Source organism: Pleurodeles waltl, chromosome 10 (assembly GCF_031143425.1).
Source record: "Pleurodeles waltl isolate 20211129_DDA chromosome 10, aPleWal1.hap1.20221129, whole genome shotgun sequence".
Taxonomy (NCBI): Eukaryota; Metazoa; Chordata; class Amphibia; order Caudata; family Salamandridae; genus Pleurodeles; species Pleurodeles waltl.
In genome coordinates, this window is record NC_090449.1 from 172454527 (window position 1) to 172475227 (window position 20701).

The window sequence follows — 20701 nt, forward strand, 5'->3', positions numbered from 1 at the left end:
CCCAGTGCTATCACCTCAAGGTCCTGAGTCATTTCGCCTCCATCACCCACAATTGTACACCTGTCTCTATCTGTTTCAGTTCCCTATCTTGTGCCACGAGGTCCCTCCACAGAGTCTGACGAATCCCCCATTTTGGGGAAATGCACCCTACCCCTAATACCATCTTGCGGGCATTCCGTTCTATCTCCCAAAGGGAGGTGTATCCCAAGTCTGCAGCAAAATATTTAGCAGTGTGTGTCACCAGGGCCTTGCAAAAAGGGGTGTCCTGGAGCACCTCTGTTTGTAGCCCCCGGTTGTAATGCAGGGGCTGGTCTTACCCCACCACACAACGTAAATATCAACAAGATATTTTCAGATGACGTACGTGCTAAACATTCTGTATACTGAATTGGGGCCAAGTGCACCTCCGCAGAGTAACAGATCTAATTTGGTGTGAAGATGGTGAACCGGTGAGTAAAAGGAGAACTTGTGTTCCTCTGGGTGTTGGAGATGTCAGTCATCATGCAAATGGGCAAGAGCTAGCCAACCTGGGAAGTGTTTAGTCAGCCTATGCCATTCTGCACTTGGCAGCAGCAAGGAGAATTTATCCTAGTCAATGTCTGGGACACAGTTGAAGTCCCTACCCCAAATAGCAGAGCGATGCATATCAATAAGGAGGGCTGGCATAAGTCCATCCAGAAATGCGTAGTGGCCCACATTTGGGGCTTAGACAGTGCACAGTGTAAAGGCCATACCATGTAAGTGGCCCTTCACTACTACATATCTACCTTCTCAATCCACTTTGTGAACGGCTGTTACATAGAGCTCCCCTCGTGTATGCCAACATTATCATTCCATATACCTGTCCCCTCCATTTTACCCGAAGTTTGTGTAATTCCGTTGCTGTCATGTGTGTCTCCTGTAACAGATCTATGTTTGTGTGGCGCCTCTTCAAATATGTGTGCATTTGATGCTGTCTGGTAGGAGTGGCTATGCCCCTCACATTCCAGGTCAGAAGGTTACATTGAAGTGTGTGAAACCTTGTAGATGTGGCCCAGCTTTGTGTGGGTGTGGTCAGGTGATTTAAATGATCCCCTGGTGTGGTGGCACTACCCCTCATTAGTCCCAATATGTGGGCTCTGTGTGCTGCCTGCAGGGACAGGATGAACGTAACACTGAGTCTCCAATAACATACTAACAATACAAAACAAGAACCATCCCCTCCCTTCCCAACCTCCCTGCCCGAACACCAACTGATACTTAGCCATTACAAAAACATCTAGAGTAATATATGCATAAATGAAATAACAGAAAATATCGAGTTTATTATTGTATTCTGAGGTGCATGACATCTGGCATCTGTGGTGTCCATTTCTGTTCGGCCTGGCATAATAGTCAGGGTAGTTTCCACGCAGCCAACCTCCCTACATCCCACCAAATCCTGTCTGGCTAAGGAATCTGGCTGTGGGGCTTACCACACTTGTGAGTTCCAGTCCTTCACAGCATGTCATCTGCCAAACATGGAATTAGCTCTAAGCCGCCGCAGTCCAATCTGGTGCATCTGGCGAGTCATTTGTGTCCCAACCAGTGATGGAGGTGCGACCCGGCTGCAGCACCATGAAGGGAGCATATCTGCTACAATCTGGAGGTAGGATGTTGTCTAGGTTTCTTTGGGTGGTATTGGTGTGACTTCATAACCAGCCAGTCTGACTCCTACTCACTCGCATTAAGTGGTGATGCAAGGCACTTGGCGTGTAGCCATGTCCCCGCGTCCTCTGGAGTCAAGATGAAGAAGGCCTTACCCCTCACAATGACCATAAGTTTGGCAGGGAAGAGGAGTGCATATGTGAGATCAAGTCTCCTCAACGTTGCTGCACCTCTGCTGTGAAGTTCAGAAATGCAGTGAGGTTAATGCATTTGAATTGCCAGTGGCCCTTTGTCTGAAGAATTGAAGAATCAGGTCTCTGTCCCTGAAGATCATGAGGCATGGTCACACTGGGCACAGTGGAGCCGGGCAGAGGAGGATGGCCCAGCAGGCGGTGTGCCCACTCAATTGAGAAATGTTTGGGCACCTTTTCGGACAGCACCATTGTTTCCAGCCTTGGTTTAAGGAAGAACTTCAAAGTGGGACCCTTTGTGCGCTCCTTTGCATCCTCTGCCCTGCGCTGTAGGGTTTTGTTATCTATCGGCATACCAAGAATCTGCAATTATAGTTCCTTCACTGTGGGATTCAGTGAAATCCGTGTGAGTGTTTGAGTTGGTCTATGAGTGGGTGTGAGAGTGCTACTATAAGTGAATGTATTAGTGTATGAATGACTTTGTTTTTTTTGTTGTCTCCGATATTTGGCAAATCATCACAACGTTACATGGGGGGCGTTGAGAGTCACAACATATTCAAGTATATAGTGCAGTGTAAAAAAAAATAATAACATAATTTTACCCTGACAGACCCCTATAACACAGCTCTGGAGTCAGGGTACCTCCACACTGACCCCTTATGCCACTAAATTATTTTATTTTTCAGCACTGGGGACCATGTCCATCTACCAAAAATGGTGGCTGCAACTTTCTAGTCAGTTTGGGGCTTGCCAATCACAGCATTTCTGTTGGCACATGTATTTGCAGATGCGGCATGATCCTAGCAAAAACGTCACGACGGATTCATGGCCCTAGATATACAAATTTATTTCCCCTTTAATTTCTCAAAAACTACTGAACAGATTTACACCAAATATGCAAAAGAGTAATCTGGGTACCAAAACCTACCTTTTCTTCCAAATTTGGTGTATATCTGTCCAGTGGTTCGGGCTGTAGTCATGTTGAAAACTCCTATGGGAATTAACATTGGAGACGTATGTTTTTTTACCTCCTTTTTTCCCCCCACTTGACAGATCACCTTAAACTTTCAGTGTGCAACAAGAATCATCAGGGTACATTTTTGGGGGGAAACTTTGTGAAGTTGAACGGTGCCAAAGATATAGGGAAGTCAAAAAACACTTTTTCTATGGCAACATGGTCCTAACCATACTACCTACTGGTGACTGCCAGTAGATAATATATATATATATTCACTGAAAAAGACAAAGGTTATAGGGGCATAACATAGAAACTCAGCAGTTGTAGTTATACTCATATTTATTCTTAAGTTAAACTATGACTCATTGCGCAAAGTTACTTTCCAGAATGAGTTATAGTTTCTTCAGTAATGTATAACTATTAGTGTAACTAAAACTGCTCAATTTTTATGGGTCTGTATAGGGAAAACTTCAACCTAACTATAACAACCCTATATAACCTTTGTTTTTTTCAGTGAATTTTTATGGGTTTTGTTCATGCACTTGTTAATATTTCTGTCAGGTTGTGGCCAGCAGCCAATGAAGGCCAATCAGGGCCTTGCTTTTCCACAGGATCTGAGGAAAATCCTTGAATTTGCATATCAGCTAAATACAAGGGCTATTTTTTGCACATCAGGATTCACTAAGGGACCCCTCCATATTTTCTATGGGGGAAGGATATCTGTATCCTGACTCCTTATATGTTTTTACACATTTTTTTTTCCAACTCCCACCCAGGCAATGCAAGAAACAAAAGGGTGGCCAGACCTGTTCTGCCAGGTTGCAGCCAGTCAATCAGGGCCTTGCTTTGCCTCCGAATCTGCAGAGGATCTAAGGAGGATCTGCATCCCTATGTATACAAATTTAGTTTTCATTTAATTACTATAAAAGTACTGAACAGATTTACACCACATCACAAAAGGGTGCTAGATTTCCAACAAATTTGGTGTAAATTTGTCCAGTGGTTCAGGATGCAGTCGTGTTCAAAATCCCCATAGAAATTAACATGAGGTAAATTCTTTTAGGGCTCCCCCTTTTTTCAGCCCCCTGCTTGACTGATCACCTTGAAACTTTCTAGACAGCAGTTGAAGTGAGCGCTGAATTTTTTTGAAAGTATAGTGAGTAGGTTATATATATATATATATATATATATATATATATATATATATATATACATACACACACACAGATATACATGTATATATATTCACTAAAAAATCATAGGCTACTGGGACATTATAGGTAAGAAATGGAATTTAAAAAAACCTCAGAAATTCACAAAAAAAAGCTACAGAGACATTTTTGTTAGGTTCACATTTTGCACACACAATACCATAGAAATTCAGCACTTATAGTGTTATCTCAAGTAACTCTAACTCATACCCTAAGGTATCTGTTCGTCGTGCCCCTGCCATGCACATTTTTCTCATCAATAATTTTGTAGCAAATGTTGCCAAGATATTATGAATGATGCCATAGAAGATGTTATAAATGTTGTAATATGTGGGGTAATTAGTAGTGCACAGTGAGTGCACGAGTTAAAGTTACCTTAGGGCACGAGTACTTGAGATAACTCGAACTATAAGTGCTGGATTTCTATGATTTTGTGTGTGTAAAATGTGAACCTAACTATGAACTTGTATCATATGTATTTCAGTGAATTTCTATGTTTTTTTAATGCAGTGGGAATGAGGTGCAGGACCTGAATTTCTACATTTTTAAAATGCAGCAGGACATTGGCCGCATCAAGCTAACCATAAGCCGTGCACAGTCTTTGTCTGTGCGCTGCATGGGGTTGACCATAGGGCCTGCAGCAAACCCCCACACGCAACCAACTCCACATGCCCCACCTCCTCAGGTTGTATTACGGCCCCGGGAACCCCATCACCTTGGGTCTGGTCTTATTGTAAATGAGGAGGGGGCACACAGCCCCGCTACCCAGGCTGTTTTATGGGCATGGGACCCAATTTCCCACGAGGGCCAAACCATATTTACTAGTGGGAAGGAGGAGCATGCTTAGTTGCCTTGGATTAGTTCAAGAAGTTGGGGGGACTTGTCTTTTACAGAAGTGGAGCTTCAACTGGGTCATCTGCTATGTTTATATTTATAAGAGCATCCCATTGAGCTCCCACCAAGCAAAAACAAACAGCTATGTCCCTGGAGTGGGCACACTGGGACATAGCAGGAGCTGTACATGGAGGGTAGTGGTTCCTAGGGCCATGAGTGGCTCCATGAAGGGGGCTGTGTGACCCCCCTCCAACAAGCATAGCCCCAGGCAAGATGGTGGTCCACTGGGCTGCGGGGGGGGCTGGGCGACCCTCCTGCACCCACTTTAATTATTGCTTTAGGGAGGTGACGTTCCCTGGGGCTGTGGAGGGCTGGGTGGCCCCCGCATACATAATTTTATTTGCCCCGGGAAGGTGTCGGCCCCTGGGAAAGCAGGGGGGACGGGCAGCTCTCCGCATTAAAATATGAATGCCCTCAGGACTTGGCCCACCCAGGGGCTACAGTTAAACAGGCACTTGTTTTTATTTATTTTTTGTGCTGCAAATTTGCTAATTATACAATTTTGCCTCAAATAAGGTAGCTATAACTCACACCCTCACCTTGTATTGCTAAATACCCCACATATTACAGAAGTCATGACACCTGTTATAATGTCTTTAAAAGTGGAAATGAAACATTAGCAATCATATTTTTGAAGAAAGAACTGTGCATTGTGGGGGCATGAGTTATGGTTTTCTACGAGTCAATTCAGAACCTAACTATATTGCCCCTGTAACCTTTGTTTTTTTAGATAGATAGATAGATAGATAGATAGATAGATAGATAGATAGATAGATAGATAGATAGATAGATAGATAGATAGATAAATCAATAGATAGATAGATATATAGATATCCACCAGGAAGGCTCCCTCCAGGATGGGATGTTCCCAATCACACAGGAAAGAAGAAGAGAAGCCAAGGGAGTGAACTTGACGAAAATCCAGTGCAGCAAATAGAGAAACACTGTTCAACACAAGGTACTCCAAAGTTAATCTGTTTATTGTCAAATCATCATAGAGTCAAAGCCTTGATCAGATGACCAGAACACTGTGTTAAATCACCTTATTCAGTGCATTCACATAGGAGAGGTGTTAGACCTGACAGCCATGGGGTGATCATCCCTCAACTTTTTGCCTGCCTCCCTCCACTTATCTGACACTGTTTTTGCTGGTTTTAGGATTCTACACACCTTACAAAGCTAACCATTGCTAAAGTGCATATGCTCTAGCCTTTAAACATGGTAACATTGGTTCATCTCCAAAGGACACATTTGATATACATATGAGTCCCTTGTAAAGTGCACTACATGTGCCCAGGGCCTGTAAATTAAATGCTACTAGTGGGCATGAAGCACTAATTGTGCCATTCACATGAGTAGCTCCTTAACCATGTCTCAGGCCTGCCATTGCAAGGGCTGGGTGTACAGTTTCACTGACACTTCGGCATGGCATTTAAAAGTACTTGCCAAGCCTTAAACTCCCTTTTTTCTACATATAAATCACCCCTATGGTAGCCCTTGACAACCCATAGGGCAGGGTACTATGTAGGTTAAAGGAAGGACATGTACATATGTGTTTTATATGGCCTGGTAGTGAAAACATCCTAAATTCGTTTTCCACTACTGCGAGGCTTACTCCTTTCATACACTAGCATGAGGACTGCCCTCATATACTTTTTGAGTGGTAGATTCTGATCTGAAAGCCTGCAGTGCAGCTAAGAAATCACTGCACAGCTGACCAGAACGATGCAGCTCCGACTTCTCGACTGGAAATTAGATGCAGTGCCTACATTGTGATGGAAAATTTGACGCATTGCCTACCGGATCTATCCAGTGCCTGATCCTTCTTCCAGCATGTCAAGAATTTTCAACCCATTGTCACTGGGTGTCAAAATATCCCCACGTTGCAGTGAGCAACCGAGACTGCGTGCCGAAAAAGTGTGCAAACCCCCTGCAGGGTGGACAGAAATGACGCATCATCTATGCAGCGTCGGAAATCCAGAGCAAAACCTTATTTTTCCATGCATATCACCTCTTCTGCGGTCTCTGTGCATCGTTATTTTTTACCCGTATCAGGTACTGTGTGTAACAAACAAACAACTGTTTATTTTTAAGGATTTAGGGGGTCATTCTGACCCTGGCGGTAATTACCGCCAGGGCCGGGGTCTGCGGGAGCACCGCCAACAGGCTGGCGGTGCTCCTTTGGGCATTCTGACCGCGGCGGTACAGCCTAAGACTAAACTTCTACCACGTCTATCAGCAATTTACCAGACTGTATCCTTGACTGAAGCACAGAGCGAGCAAGAATGTATTGTTTGAGAACTTCAGTGCTGAAATAAGCTAAACAGTGTGATAGAAGAAAATAAAACAAGACCGTGAAACTGGTTATTGTAAAATAACAGTGCGAGGCTAAATAAAATGCATCTAGGGCAAAGTGCACAGAGGCCTAATACTTTAAGCAAACGCGCAGAAAGCTACATTACAAATAGCTACACTACACCGGTATGGGGCTGATCGCAACCAATATACTGGCCACTGTAACTGAGCCACAGCACAGTATAGCTCAAAATTAGGGCTACCAAGGCCACCTTCCTGTAATGGACAGCAAAGTCCGGTGAGTGCAATACATCTTCAGCTTGTTCCCCATATGAGTTCTACTAGTAGCATATTGAGATCTGTAAAAAAGTTGCTTTTAAAGCACAACAGGTAGTGCCATCAAAAAGTACAGTAATTTTGGGAGTATGAGCATCTTACACATTGCTACCTGCCCAGCGGGGGAAAGTAGTAATGAGAGCCAAAACAGGGGGGAACCTCAGATTGAGTTTAACCCTCTGCCCACATTTCCCTCAGTGTCTGAGTAGAAAATCCAGGTGCCCAGGTATTTGAACATGTCGAATTGCCAGGAAAGGCAAGCAAGAGGTAACACTCCTCTTTCACACTCAAGAATATGGCAAAGGGGAAACAAGCATGACATGGGCCGATTCACCTTAAGGCAAACTAACACTCCAAAGACATCTAGGGCAAACATCACACCTGGGAGTGATGTTTCGACGTTCCACAAATAGATGAGGGCATGATCCGTATATAAGGAGATCATGTGCTGAGTATCATGCGACTCAATCCTCCATTGACAAGCCCTCAGGCATAACATACATGCCAGGGTTTCCGTAACCAGAGCAAAAATCACGAGGGGGAGAGAGGACAGCCCTGTCTGGTACTGCGCTGGATATCAAAACACTCTAGATTAGTTGTCCCATCTTAACTTGTGCCAGAGGTTGTCCATAAAGAGCGTGGAGTTACTGAAGATAACCCAGACCAAAGTGCATCCCTTCCAAGGTTGTGAATAAGAAGCCCCATCCCAGATTATTGAATGCCCTTTCTATGTCAAAAGAAACTGCTACTGGGGTTTCGGATCCTGTGCAGCAGTCGGAGAAAGCAACTGATATTGAGGAAGGTATTATGTCAGGTGATGAACCCATTTGGATCCGGGTGTACCAATGCAGTAATCATTGGTAATAGTCACTTAACCAGTATCTTCTCAAGTATTTTATCATCTAAATGTATTAGAAATAGTGGCCTGTATGACCAGACATCTAGTGCGTCCCGGCCAGGTTAGACAGAACCACAATCAAGGTTTCTTGGTGGGTGTCCAGAAGACGACCCCTTTCCCATGCCTCATTATACGTCTCTAGTAGGCGAGGGGACAGTGGAGGACTGTATGCAGTATAGTATATGATGGGTAGCTCATCAATGCCAGGAGCCTTGTTGTGAGCTGATGTGTAATAGCCAAACAGATCTCTTTCAGCTGAAGAGGAATAGCAAGCTCTTCACATTGTAAGGAGTTTAAATGAGGAAGGGAAAGGAAGTAAAGTCCTTGCAAAAATTCTAGTGTTGCCTGTGTGGAAGGGTTACCGCTACTAGCATACAGGGACCGACATTAAGCCAAAAAGGAATCATTAATGGCAGCCTATGTGTTAATATTACATCCCCTCTCTAGCTTCAGGGCAGCAATCAGCAAATGCATCTGGTCTTCCCAGGCTAGCCATAGCATTAAGCAGCCCGCTCTGTCCCTTTTTCCATTGAATCTGGCAAGGTACTTTTCATAGTCCAGTTTCTCCAAGGGTGCCTTGAGGTCCCAGTGCTATCACCTCAAGGTCCTGAGTCATTTCGCCTCCATCACCCACAATTGTACACCTGTCTCTATCTGTTTCAGTTCCCTATCTTGTGCCACGAGGTCCCTCCACAGAGTCTGACGAATCCCCCATTTTGGGGAAATGCACCCTACCCCTAATACCATCTTGCGGGCATTCCGTTCTATCTCCCAAAGGGAGGTGTATCCCAAGTCTGCAGCAAAATATTTAGCAGTGTGTGTCACCAGGGCCTTGCAAAAAGGGGTGTCCTGGAGCACCTCTGTTTGTAGCCCCCGGTTGTAATGCAGGGGCTGGTCTTACCCCACCACACAACGTAAATATCAACAAGATATTTTCAGATGACGTACGTGCTAAACATTCTGTATACTGAATTGGGGCCAAGTGCACCTCCGCAGAGTAACAGATCTAATTTGGTGTGAAGATGGTGAACCGGTGAGTAAAAGGAGAACTTGTGTTCCTCTGGGTGTTGGAGATGTCAGTCATCATGCAAATGGGCAAGAGCTAGCCAACCTGGGAAGTGTTTAGTCAGCCTATGCCATTCTGCACTTGGCAGCAGCAAGGAGAATTTATCCTAGTCAATGTCTGGGACACAGTTGAAGTCCCTACCCCAAATAGCAGAGCGATGCATATCAATAAGGAGGGCTGGCATAAGTCCATCCAGAAATGCGTAGTGGCCCACATTTGGGGCTTAGACAGTGCACAGTGTAAAGGCCATACCATGTAAGTGGCCCTTCACTACTACATATCTACCTTCTCAATCCACTTTGTGAACGGCTGTTACATAGAGCTCCCCTCGTGTATGCCAACATTATCATTCCATATACCTGTCCCCTCCATTTTACCCGAAGTTTGTGTAATTCCGTTGCTGTCATGTGTGTCTCCTGTAACAGATCTATGTTTGTGTGGCGCCTCTTCAAATATGTGTGCATTTGATGCTGTCTGGTAGGAGTGGCTATGCCCCTCACATTCCAGGTCAGAAGGTTACATTGAAGTGTGTGAAACCTTGTAGATGTGGCCCAGCTTTGTGTGGGTGTGGTCAGGTGATTTAAATGATCCCCTGGTGTGGTGGCACTACCCCTCATTAGTCCCAATATGTGGGCTCTGTGTGCTGCCTGCAGGGACAGGATGAACGTAACACTGAGTCTCCAATAACATACTAACAATACAAAACAAGAACCATCCCCTCCCTTCCCAACCTCCCTGCCCGAACACCAACTGATACTTAGCCATTACAAAAACATCTAGAGTAATATATGCATAAATGAAATAACAGAAAATATCGAGTTTATTATTGTATTCTGAGGTGCATGACATCTGGCATCTGTGGTGTCCATTTCTGTTCGGCCTGGCATAATAGTCAGGGTAGTTTCCACGCAGCCAACCTCCCTACATCCCACCAAATCCTGTCTGGCTAAGGAATCTGGCTGTGGGGCTTACCACACTTGTGAGTTCCAGTCCTTCACAGCATGTCATCTGCCAAACATGGAATTAGCTCTAAGCCGCCGCAGTCCAATCTGGTGCATCTGGCGAGTCATTTGTGTCCCAACCAGTGATGGAGGTGCGACCCGGCTGCAGCACCATGAAGGGAGCATATCTGCTACAATCTGGAGGTAGGATGTTGTCTAGGTTTCTTTGGGTGGTATTGGTGTGACTTCATAACCAGCCAGTCTGACTCCTACTCACTCGCATTAAGTGGTGATGCAAGGCACTTGGCGTGTAGCCATGTCCCCGCGTCCTCTGGAGTCAAGATGAAGAAGGCCTTACCCCTCACAATGACCATAAGTTTGGCAGGGAAGAGGAGTGCATATGTGAGATCAAGTCTCCTCAACGTTGCTGCACCTCTGCTGTGAAGTTCAGAAATGCAGTGAGGTTAATGCATTTGAATTGCCAGTGGCCCTTTGTCTGAAGAATTGAAGAATCAGGTCTCTGTCCCTGAAGATCATGAGGCATGGTCACACTGGGCACAGTGGAGCCGGGCAGAGGAGGATGGCCCAGCAGGCGGTGTGCCCACTCAATTGAGAAATGTTTGGGCACCTTTTCGGACAGCACCATTGTTTCCAGCCTTGGTTTAAGGAAGAACTTCAAAGTGGGACCCTTTGTGCGCTCCTTTGCATCCTCTGCCCTGCGCTGTAGGGTTTTGTTATCTATCGGCATACCAAGAATCTGCAATTATAGTTCCTTCACTGTGGGATTCAGTGAAATCCGTGTGAGTGTTTGAGTTGGTCTATGAGTGGGTGTGAGAGTGCTACTATAAGTGAATGTATTAGTGTATGAATGACTTTGTTTTTTTTGTTGTCTCCGATATTTGGCAAATCATCACAACGTTACATGGGGGGCGTTGAGAGTCACAACATATTCAAGTATATAGTGCAGTGTAAAAAAAAATAATAACATAATTTTACCCTGACAGACCCCTATAACACAGCTCTGGAGTCAGGGTACCTCCACACTGACCCCTTATGCCACTAAATTATTTTATTTTTCAGCACTGGGGACCATGTCCATCTACCAAAAATGGTGGCTGCAACTTTCTAGTCAGTTTGGGGCTTGCCAATCACAGCATTTCTGTTGGCACATGTATTTGCAGATGCGGCATGATCCTAGCAAAAACGTCACGACGGATTCATGGCCCTAGATATACAAATTTATTTCCCCTTTAATTTCTCAAAAACTACTGAACAGATTTACACCAAATATGCAAAAGAGTAATCTGGGTACCAAAACCTACCTTTTCTTCCAAATTTGGTGTATATCTGTCCAGTGGTTCGGGCTGTAGTCATGTTGAAAACTCCTATGGGAATTAACATTGGAGACGTATGTTTTTTTACCTCCTTTTTTCCCCCCACTTGACAGATCACCTTAAACTTTCAGTGTGCAACAAGAATCATCAGGGTACATTTTTGGGGGGAAACTTTGTGAAGTTGAACGGTGCCAAAGATATAGGGAAGTCAAAAAACACTTTTTCTATGGCAACATGGTCCTAACCATACTACCTACTGGTGACTGCCAGTAGATAATATATATATATATTCACTGAAAAAGACAAAGGTTATAGGGGCATAACATAGAAACTCAGCAGTTGTAGTTATACTCATATTTATTCTTAAGTTAAACTATGACTCATTGCGCAAAGTTACTTTCCAGAATGAGTTATAGTTTCTTCAGTAATGTATAACTATTAGTGTAACTAAAACTGCTCAATTTTTATGGGTCTGTATAGGGAAAACTTCAACCTAACTATAACAACCCTATATAACCTTTGTTTTTTTCAGTGAATTTTTATGGGTTTTGTTCATGCACTTGTTAATATTTCTGTCAGGTTGTGGCCAGCAGCCAATGAAGGCCAATCAGGGCCTTGCTTTTCCACAGGATCTGAGGAAAATCCTTGAATTTGCATATCAGCTAAATACAAGGGCTATTTTTTGCACATCAGGATTCACTAAGGGACCCCTCCATATTTTCTATGGGGGAAGGATATCTGTATCCTGACTCCTTATATGTTTTTACACATTTTTTTTTCCAACTCCCACCCAGGCAATGCAAGAAACAAAAGGGTGGCCAGACCTGTTCTGCCAGGTTGCAGCCAGTCAATCAGGGCCTTGCTTTGCCTCCGAATCTGCAGAGGATCTAAGGAGGATCTGCATCCCTATGTATACAAATTTAGTTTTCATTTAATTACTATAAAAGTACTGAACAGATTTACACCACATCACAAAAGGGTGCTAGATTTCCAACAAATTTGGTGTAAATTTGTCCAGTGGTTCAGGATGCAGTCGTGTTCAAAATCCCCATAGAAATTAACATGAGGTAAATTCTTTTAGGGCTCCCCCTTTTTTCAGCCCCCTGCTTGACTGATCACCTTGAAACTTTCTAGACAGCAGTTGAAGTGAGCGCTGAATTTTTTTGAAAGTATAGTGAGTAGGTTATATATATATATATACATACACACACACAGATATACATGTATATATATTCACTAAAAAATCATAGGCTACTGGGACATTATAGGTAAGAAATGGAATTTAAAAAAACCTCAGAAATTCACAAAAAAAAGCTACAGAGACATTTTTGTTAGGTTCACATTTTGCACACACAATACCATAGAAATTCAGCACTTATAGTGTTATCTCAAGTAACTCTAACTCATGCCCTAAGGTATCTGTACGTCGTGCCCCTGCCATGCACATTTTTCTCATCAATAATTTTGTAGCAAATGTGGCCAAGATATTATGAGTATGCCATAGAAGATGTTATAAATGTTGTAATATGTGGGGTAATTAGTAGTGCACAGTGAGTGCACGAGTTAAAGTTACCTTAGGGCACGAGTACTTGAGATAACTCGAACTATAAGTGCTGGATTTCTATGATTTTGTGTGTGTAAAATGTGAACCTAACTATGAACTTGTATCATATGTATTTCAGTGAATTTCTATGTTTTTTTAATGCAGTGGGAATGAGGTGCAGGACCTGAATTTCTACATTTTTAAAATGCAGCAGGACATTGGCCGCATCAAGCTAACCATAAGCCGTGCACAGTCTTTGTCTGTGCGCTGCATGGGGTTGACCATAGGGCCTGCAGCAAACCCCCACACGCAACCAACTCCACATGCCCCACCTCCTCAGGTTGTATTACGGCCCCGGGAACCCCATCACCTTGGGTCTGGTCTTATTGTAAATGAGGAGGGGGCACACAGCCCCGCTACCCAGGCTGTTTTATGGGCATGGGACCCAATTTCCCACGAGGGCCAAACCATATTTACTAGTGGGAAGGAGGAGCATGCTTAGTTGCCTTGGATTAGTTCAAGAAGTTGGGGGGACTTGTCTTTTACAGAAGTGGAGCTTCAACTGGGTCATCTGCTATGTTTATATTTATAAGAGCATCCCATTGAGCTCCCACCAAGCAAAAACAAACAGCTATGTCCCTGGAGTGGGCACACTGGGACATAGCAGGAGCTGTACATGGAGGGTAGTGGTTCCTAGGGCCATGAGTGGCTCCATGAAGGGGGCTGTGTGACCCCCCTCCAACAAGCATAGCCCCAGGCAAGATGGTGGTCCACTGGGCTGCGGGGGGGGCTGGGCGACCCTCCTGCACCCACTTTAATTATTGCTTTAGGGAGGTGACGTTCCCTGGGGCTGTGGAGGGCTGGGTGGCCCCCGCATACATAATTTTATTTGCCCCGGGAAGGTGTCGGCCCCTGGGAAAGCAGGGGGGACGGGCAGCTCTCCGCATTAAAATATGAATGCCCTCAGGACTTGGCCCACCCAGGGGCTACAGTTAAACAGGCACTTGTTTTTATTTATTTTTGTGCTGCAAATTTGCAAATTATACAATTTTGCCTCAAATAAGGTAGCTATAACTCACACCCTCACCTTGTATTGCTAAATACCCCACATATTACAGAAGTCATGACACCTGTTATAATGTCTTTAAAAGTGGAAATGAAACATTAGCAATCATATTTTTGAAGAAAGAACTGTGCATTGTGGGGGCATGAGTTATGGTTTTCTACGAGTCAATTCAGAACCTAACTATATTGCCCCTGTAACCTTTGTTTTTTTAGATAGATAGATAGATAGATAGATAGATAGATAGATAGATAGATAGATAGATAGATAGATAGATAGATAGATAGATAAATCAATAGATAGATAGATATATAGATATCCACCAGGAAGGCTCCCTCCAGGATGGGATGTTCCCAATCACACAGGAAAGAAGAAGAGCAGCCAAGGGAGTGAACTTGACGAAAATCCAGTGCAGCAAATAGAGAAACACTGTTCAACACAAGGTACTCCAAAGTTAATCTGTTTATTGTCAAATCATCATAGAGTCAAAGCCTTGATCAGATGACCAGAACACTGTGTTAAATCACCTTATTCAGTGCATTCACATAGGAGAGGTGTTAGACCTGACAGCCATGGGGTGATCATCCCTCAACTTTTTGCCTGCCTCCCTCCACTTATCTGACACTGTTTTTGCTGGTTTTAGGATTCTACACACCTTACAAAGCTAACCATTGCTAAAGTGCATATGCTCTAGCCTTTAAACATGGTAACATTGGTTCATCTCCAAAGGACACATTTGATATACATATGAGTCCCTTGTAAAGTGCACTACATGTGCCCAGGGCCTGTAAATTAAATGCTACTAGTGGGCATGAAGCACTAATTGTGCCATTCACATGAGTAGCTCCTTAACCATGTCTCAGGCCTGCCATTGCAAGGGCTGGGTGTACAGTTTCACTGACACTTCGGCATGGCATTTAAAAGTACTTGCCAAGCCTTAAACTCCCTTTTTTCTACATATAAATCACCCCTATGGTAGCCCTTGACAACCCATAGGGCAGGGTACTATGTAGGTTAAAGGAAGGACATGTACATATGTGTTTTATATGGCCTGGTAGTGAAAACATCCTAAATTCGTTTTCCACTACTGCGAGGCTTACTCCTTTCATACACTAGCATGAGGACTGCCCTCATATACTTTTTGAGTGGTAGATTCTGATCTGAAAGCCTGCAGTGCAGCTAAGAAATCACTGCACAGCTGACCAGAACGATGCAGCTCCGACTTCTCGACTGGAAATTAGATGCAGTGCCTACATTGTGATGGAAAATTTGACGCATTGCCTACCGGATCTATCCAGTGCCTGATCCTTCTTCCAGCATGTCAAGAATTTTCAACCCATTGTCACTGGGTGTCAAAATATCCCCACGTTGCAGTGAGCAACCGAGACTGCGTGCCGAAAAAGTGTGCAAACCCCCTGCAGGGTGGACAGAAATGACGCATCATCTATGCAGCGTCGGAAATCCAGAGCAAAACCTTATTTTTCCATGCATATCACCTCTTCTGCGGTCTCTGTGCATCGTTATTTTTTACCCGTATCAGGTACTGTGTGTAACAAACAAACAACTGTTTATTTTTAAGGATTTAGGGGGTCATTCTGACCCTGGCGGTAATTACCGCCAGGGCCGGGGTCTGCGGGAGCACCGCCAACAGGCTGGCGGTGCTCCTTTGGGCATTCTGACCGCGGCGGTACAGCCTAAGACTAAACTTCTACCACGTCTATCAGCAATTTACCAGACTGTATCCTTGACTGAAGCACAGAGCGAGCAAGAATGTATTGTTTGAGAACTTCAGTGCTGAAATAAGCTAAACAGTGTGATAGAAGAAAATAAAACAAGACCGTGAAACTGGTTATTGTAAAATAACAGTGCGAGGCTAAATAAAATGCATCTAGGGCAAAGTTCACAGAGGCCTAATACTTTAAGCAAACGCGCAGAAAGCTACATTACAAATAGCTACACTACACCGGTATGGGGCTGATCGCAACCAATATACTGGCCACTGTAACTGAGCCACAGCACAGTATAGCTCAAAATTAGGGCTACCAAGGCCACCTTCCTGTAATGGACAGCAAAGTCCGGTGAGTGCAATACATCTTCAGCTTGTTCCCCATATGAGTTCTACTAGTAGCATATTGAGATCTGTAAAAAAATTGCTTTTAAAGCACAACAGGTAGTGCCATCAAAAAGTACAGTAATTTTGGGAGTATGAGCATCTTACACATTGCTACCTGCCCAGCGGGGGAAAGTAGTAATGAGAGCCAAAACAGGGGGGAACCTCAGATTGAGTTTAACCCTCTGCCCACATTTCCCTCAGTGTCTGAGTAGAAAATCCAGGTGCCCAGGTATTTGAACATGTCGAATTGCCAGGAAAGGCAAGCAAGAGGTAACACTCCTCTTTCACACTCAAGAATATGGCAAAGGGGAAACAAGCATGACATGGGCCGATTCACCTTAAGGCAAACTAACACTCCAAAGACATCTAGGGCAAACATCACACCTGGGAGTGATGTTTCGACGTTCCACAAATAGATGAGGGCATGATCCGTATATAAGGAGATCATGTGCTGAGTATCATGCGACTCAATCCTCCATTGACAAGCCCTCAGGCATAACATACATGCCAGGGTTTCCGTAACCAGAGCAAAAATCACGAGGGGGAGAGAGGACAGCCCTGTCTGGTACTGCGCTGGATATCAAAACACTCTAGATTAGTTGTCCCATCTTAACTTGTGCCAGAGGTTGTCCATAAAGAGCGTGGAGTTACTGAAGATAACCCAGACCAAAGTGCATCCCTTCCAAGGTTGTGAATAAGAAGCCCCATCCCAGATTATTGAATGCCCTTTCTATGTCAAAAGAAACTGCTACTGGGGTTTCGGATCCTGTGCAGCAGTCGGAGAAAGCAACTGATATTGAGGAAGGTATTATGTCAGGTGATGAACCCATTTGGATCCGGGTGTACCAATGCAGTAATCATTGGTAATAGTCACTTAACCAGTATCTTCTCAAGTATTTTATCATCTAAATGTATTAGAAATAGTGGCCTGTATGACCAGACATCTAGTGCGTCCCGGCCAGGTTAGACAGAACCACAATCAAGGTTTCTTGGTGGGTGTCCAGAAGACGACCCCTTTCCCATGCCTCATTATACGTCTCTAGTAGGCGAGGGGACAGTGGAGGACTGTATGCAGTATAGTATATGATGGGTAGCTCATCAATGCCAGGAGCCTTGTTGTGAGCTGATGTGTAATAGCCAAACAGATCTCTTTCAGCTGAAGAGGAATAGCAAGCTCTTCACATTGTAAGGAGTTTAAATGAGGAAGGGAAAGGAAGTAAAGTCCTTGCAAAAATTCTAGTGTTGCCTGTGTGGAAGGGTTACCGCTACTAGCATACAGGGACCGACATTAAGCCAAAAAGGAATCATTAATGGCAGCCTATGTGTTAATATTACATCCCCTCTCTAGCTTCAGGGCAGCAATCAGCAAATGCATCTGGTCTTCCCAGGCTAGCCATAGCATTAAGCAGCCCGCTCTGTCCCTTTTTCCATTGAATCTGGCAAGGTACTTTTCATAGTCCAGTTTCTCCAAGGGTGCCTTGAGGTCCCAGTGCTATCACCTCAAGGTCCTGAGTCATTTCGCCTCCATCACCCACAATTGTACACCTGTCTCTATCTGTTTCAGTTCCCTATCTTGTGCCACGAGGTCCCTCCACAGAGTCTGACGAATCCCCCATTTTGGGGAAATGCACCCTACCCCTAATACCATCTTGCGGGCATTCCGTTCTATCTCCCAAAGGGAGGTGTATCCCAAGTCTGCAGCAAAATATTTAGCAGTGTGTGTCACCAGGGCCTTGCAAAAAGGGGTGTCCTGGAGCACCTCTGTTTGTAGCCCCCGGTTGTAATGCAGGGGCTGGTCTTACCCCACCACACAACGTAAATATCAACAAGATATTTTCAGATGACGTACGTGCTAAACATTCTGTATACTGAATTGGGGCCAAGTGCACCTCCGCAGAGTAACAGATCTAATTTGGTGTGAAGATGGTGAACCGGTGAGTAAAAGGAGAACTTGTGTTCCTCTGGGTGTTGGAGATGTCAGTCATCATGCAAATGGGCAAGAGCTAGCCAACCTGGGAAGTGTTTAGTCAGCCTATGCCATTCTGCACTTGGCAGCAGCAAGGAGAATTTATCCTAGTCAATGTCTGGGACACAGTTGAAGTCCCTACCCCAAATAGCAGAGCGATGCATATCAATAAGGAGGGCTGGCATAAGTCCATCCAGAAATGCGTAGTGGCCCACATTTGGGGCTTAGACAGTGCACAGTGTAAAGGCCATACCATGTAAGTGGCCCTTCACTACTACATATCTACCTTCTCAATCCACTTTGTGAACGGCTGTTACATAGAGCTCCCCTCGTGTATTCCAACATTATCATTCCATATACCTGTCCCCTCCATTTTACCCGAAGTTTGTGTAATTCCGTTGCTGTCATGTGTGTCTCCTGTAACAGATCTCTGTTTGTGTGGCGCCTCTTCAAATATGTGTGCATTTGATGCTGTCTGGTAGGAGTGGCTATGCCCCTCACATTCCAGGTCAGAAGGTTACATTGAAGTGTGTGAAACCTTGTAGATGTGGCCCAGCTTTGTGTGGGTGTGGTCAGGTGATTTAAATGATCCCCTGGTGTGGTGGCACTACCCCTCATTAGTCCCAATATGTGGGCTCTGTGTGCTGCCTGCAGGGACAGGATGAACGTAACACTGAGTCTCCAATAACATACTAACAATACAAAACAAGAACCATCCCCTCCCTTCCCAACCTCCCTGCCCGAACACAAACTGATACTTAGCCATTACAAAAACATCTAGAGTAATATATGCATAAATGAAATAACAGAAAATATCGAGTTTATTATTGTATTCTGAGGTGCATGACATCTGGCATCTGTGGTGTCCATTTCTGTTCGGCCTGGCATAATAGTCAGGGTAGTTTCCACGCAGCCAACCTCCCTACATCCCACCAAATCCTGTCTGGCTAAGGAATCTGGCTGTGGGGCTTACCACACTTGTGAGTTCCAGTCCTTCACAGCATGTCATCTGCCAAACATGGAATTAGCTCTAAGCCGCCGCAGTCCAATCTGGTGCATCTGGCGAGTCATTTGTGTCCCAACCAGTGATGGAGGTGCGACCCGGCTGCAGCACCATGAAGGGAGCATATCTGCTACAATCTGGAGGTAGGATGTTGTCTAGGTTTCTTTGGGTGGTATTGGTGTGACTTCATAACCAGCCAGTCTGACTCCTACTCACTCGCATTAAGTGGTGATGCAAGGCACTTGGCGTGTAGCCATGTCCCCGCGTCCTCTGGAGTCAAGATGAAGAAGGCCTTACCCCTCACAATGACCATAAGTTTGGCAGGGAAGAGGAGTGCATATGTGAGATCAAGTCTCCTCAACGTTGCTGCACCTCTGCTGTGAAGTTCAGAAATGCAGTGAGGTTAATGCATTTGAATTGCCAGTGGCCCTTTGTCTGAAGAATTGAAGAATCAGGTCTCTGTCCCTGAAGATCATGAGGCATGGTCACACTGGGCACAGTGGAGCCGGGCAGAGGAGGATGGCCCAGCAGGCGGTGTGCCCACTCAATTGAGAAATGTTTGGGCACCTTTTCGGACAGCACCATTGTTTCCAGCCTTGGTTTAAGGAAGAACTTCAAAGTGGGACCCTTTGTGCGCTCCTTTGCATCCTCTGCCCTGCGCTGTAGGGTTTTGTTATCTATCGGCATTCCAAGAATCTGCAATTATAGTTCCTTCACTGTGGGATTCAGTGAAATCCGTGTGAGTGTTTGAGTTGGTCTATGAGTGGGTGTGAGAGTGCTACTATAAGTGAATGTATTAGTGTATGAATGACTTTGTTTTTTTTGTTGTCTCCGATATTTGGCAAATCATCACAACGTTACATGGGGGGCGTTGAGAGTCACAACATATTCAAGTATATAGTGCAGTGTAAAAAAAAATAATAACATAATTTTACCCTGACAGACCCCTATAACACAGCTCTGGAGTCAGGGTACCTCCACACTGACCCCTTATGCCACTAAATTATTTTATTTTTCAGCACTGGGGACCATGTCCATCTACCAAAAATGGTGGCTGCAACTTTCTAGTCAGTTTGGGGCTTGCCAATCACAGCATTTCTGTTGGCACATGTATTTGCAGATGCGGCATGATCCTAGCAAAAACGTCACGACGGATTCATGGCCCTAGATATACAAATTTATTTCCCCTTTAATTTCTCAAAAACTACTGAACAGATTTACACCAAATATGCAAAAGAGTAATCTGGGTACCAAAACCTACCT